Here is a 3375-nt window from a genome sequence, read left to right on the forward strand (position 1 = left end):
TGTTCCACCGCTCGGGCACAGAATTAAACTCTTTCTTTCTTCGGCCGGCACTGAGCTGGAAAACATAGCTCCTTCCCGTCTTCTTTCTTCTCCTCCTTGGCAGTTGGTTAGGCCACAAGTTGACCTAACATTAACTACATTTAAAAGAAATCAGAAACTAATGAATTACAATACAAACAAGAATATAATCAATTGAAACATAAATATAGCAAACATAAATCCTTATTTACAGATGAGTCCAAGGACGGTGGCGCAGTGGCTTGTGCCACTGTCATTGGATCCAGAACAATATCTTCTAGATTACCAGATAATAGTTCTATTTTTACAGCAGAAGCTAGCGCCATATTAACAGCTCTTAAATATATTCAGAAACACCCTAGACATAAACAGTACATAATCTATTCAGACTCTCTTCGTGCCTTCAGGCTATTAAAAACCTATCATGTAAACATCCACTTTTAATAGAAATTATTGAACTTTATAAATATCTTGCGACTGGCCAATACGACATCGGCCTCTGTTGGTTACCCAGCCATGTTGGAATCTCTGGTAACACTTTGGCTGACCTTGCTGCTAAGGCAGCGCTGAACAAATCTGTGACACCAATTCATATTCCCTATACTGATTATAAAGCTACCATTAGATCTTACATCCATGATCTGATGCAGAAGAAGTGGGACACCCAGGTAGGTATCAATAAATTACATGCAATGAAACCATATGTTGGTTACACCTACTTGGGTTGTCGGTCCAGATTTGAAGAGGTCATTATACGACGATTTCGTATTGGTCACACTAGGTATACGCATGAATATCTTTTGACAGGTGAAGATCCTCCGTTCCGCATCCCTTGTGATGAAATAATCACGGTCAAGCATGTCTTGCTTGACTGTGTTGAATATTCCACCACAAGGGACAATTATTTTAAATCAAGAACTATGAAGGACCTTTTTAGTAAAGCAAGCTCTCATTTAATTATTGCATTTTTAAAAGAATTGAATTTATTGACTGACATGTAAATAAATAAGTATTTTATGATTGGAAGTTGAATTTGCAGCTAAGATTGTTAGTGGCTGTATCCTCGAAGGGGGTTGAAGTACCGTAAAATTATATTCTCCTCCTGAGAGGGTACGTAAGTTCCAGAACGATTTAAGTCAGATTTAATCTTCCACTTTTTTAATCGTAGAATATGTGTCATTTTAATTTGTGGCTAATCTTGCATACAGTCGCCAACAGCTGAGGTGATGGTGTAAATCCAGCCAGGGACCATGCAGGTAGCAGAGGTACTGTAAGTTCCCATGGTCCCTGGTATGGTGATCTACCCTCTGTTGTTGGCAATACATGGCCTTTTTTTATATTGTACTGTCCAAATAGTGATACTATCATTTTTTTAATTTTTTTAAAGTTTCCACGCTAGTTTTAATACTAACTGTGATAGTCTAGTGGTTTTACTGTCCTTCGTAGACAGGGTCTTCATAATATGCATATTTTTTCATTTTTGTCATGTATGTTCTCGTCACGATGTGGCTGCACAATTGCCGATGTGACGTTAAATATGAACTCACTCACTCACTCACTCACCTACTTCATGTTTAGATATTGGTAAACACTCAAAGAGTTACTGTGAATATTGAGTTGAAGGAAGTGATGTGGGGAACTTGATCGGACTGGAGCTATCAAAATCCTGCTTTTTGCCTCCTCCGGCTGGGTTGTCGTTGTTGATACAGATGTGCTGGAGGTTGATGTAACATTTAGAGAAGCGGGGATAGAAGCTGGCAGATTTGTCATCAACTTTGACATTTGTGATTGACATGTTTCCTTCAAAGTCGTGCTGTTGATGTCAACTTTGAGACTGGCAGTGGTGGCATCAGACTTTCGCAGGTCTGTTGACAGTCTATGCTTTTCTGTGACACACATGTCACTGGAGTTCTCACGATTCCACATGTCTGCCTTCTTCAGAATAGATTCGTGGAATACGTTCGTCTTGACCTAGAAGTCTGTGAGCGATCTTGAGACATGATGCCACTGCCTCTTCATCTGGTGGTAACCCTGTTTCAGTTGCCGCACTTCAGAGACAACCTGACTTTTCACCATATCTTGAAGAGATTCCCCTTGTAGAATGTCGGCCATGACTCTTGCTACTTCACCACGTATGTTTTCCTTTAACTCAGTTCTCAAGGATGTTTTAGCGACATCAGTGGCATTTACTATTCTTTTCTCCATGCAGATCATATCAACCTTGTTATCAAGCATTTCCTCCTGAAACTTGTCCAGTGTTTGTATGATAGACGCAATACTGCCCTGGGCACTTCAAGAACAGATCAGGGAAGTCCATGTCACCAGCCACGAAAGATACTTAAACTCAGCCATCGCTAAAGCTGTACAGTCGTTTGAGATGTGCTTGTCCGTTGGAGTGATGTGAACATGTATCTGTCAGTATGGTTCGATCTTTACTGCTTCTGACTGGCTGACATGAGGTACATGTACAATTGTACATGCATGGTGTTATCACTACGAAACCAGCGTTACAAGCTATCTGAGAGCACCATCTACGAGGTACAAAGAGCATTTGGCTATCACCATATGATTTAACAAGCAGCCGCTAAGTATATCTATGTGATTGGTTGTTTATGTCGTGGTTTCAGCACGGGTTAGTCGAGGGAGAGCGCACACTCACCGAGTCACGAAAATACAGATACATGTACATACAAACACACAGGCGCACAGAAAGATAGGAAAGGATATTTATATAGCGCACATATCCAACTAGTGCTTGCTCAAGGCGCTGGCTTTTGTTTCCCCTCGATGATTGGATGTCAGTCTCAGCGTCTCATTGTATTATCAATAGCTGGGGAGTATACAGCTCTTGCTGCCACTCGGCGCACCGAATTTATCGTGGCTCTCCCATCCTAACACGATACCCAATTCAGTGCCTGGTGCACTACGACACATAGTCACAGTAGTTTGTCCAAGTTTACTGCTCGTTGCTGTACCCGCAACTAGTTGTATCCACGTATTTATGTGGCCACCACCTAGTCATATAGCAACGGATTCGTGGGTTGTTTGAAGTGCACATGATTGTGTACTGTACACTAGAGGCTGTGGCAGCACGCAAAGCGTCTGCACACACTCCAAGGCTTTTATACTCGATCACAGATGGGTTCAACCCAGACACCGCAACCTCGCTGGATCATATCCTGCTGCTTTAGCTTGCCCACCGCGCCCAGAAAGACACACACGCAGACGCACAGGCGCACTCACTGAAATACTGATACACAACGACATACACACAACGACATACACGGAGACTCCGGTGAACAACATTGCGCACACACAGACACATGCACAGAAATACAGATACACACAGACTGACAC

General features: G+C 42.1%; 1 pseudogene; it reads right to left on the reverse strand.

Annotated features, from left to right (window-relative positions):
* Positions 1-1581: 1581 nt before the first annotated feature.
* LOC137274451 (uncharacterized) lies at positions 1582-2370 on the reverse strand (annotated as a pseudogene).
* Positions 2371-3375: the final 1005 nt, after the last annotated feature.

Source organism: Haliotis asinina, chromosome 1, assembly GCF_037392515.1.
Source record: "Haliotis asinina isolate JCU_RB_2024 chromosome 1, JCU_Hal_asi_v2, whole genome shotgun sequence".
Classification (NCBI taxonomy): Eukaryota; Metazoa; Mollusca; class Gastropoda; order Lepetellida; family Haliotidae; genus Haliotis; species Haliotis asinina.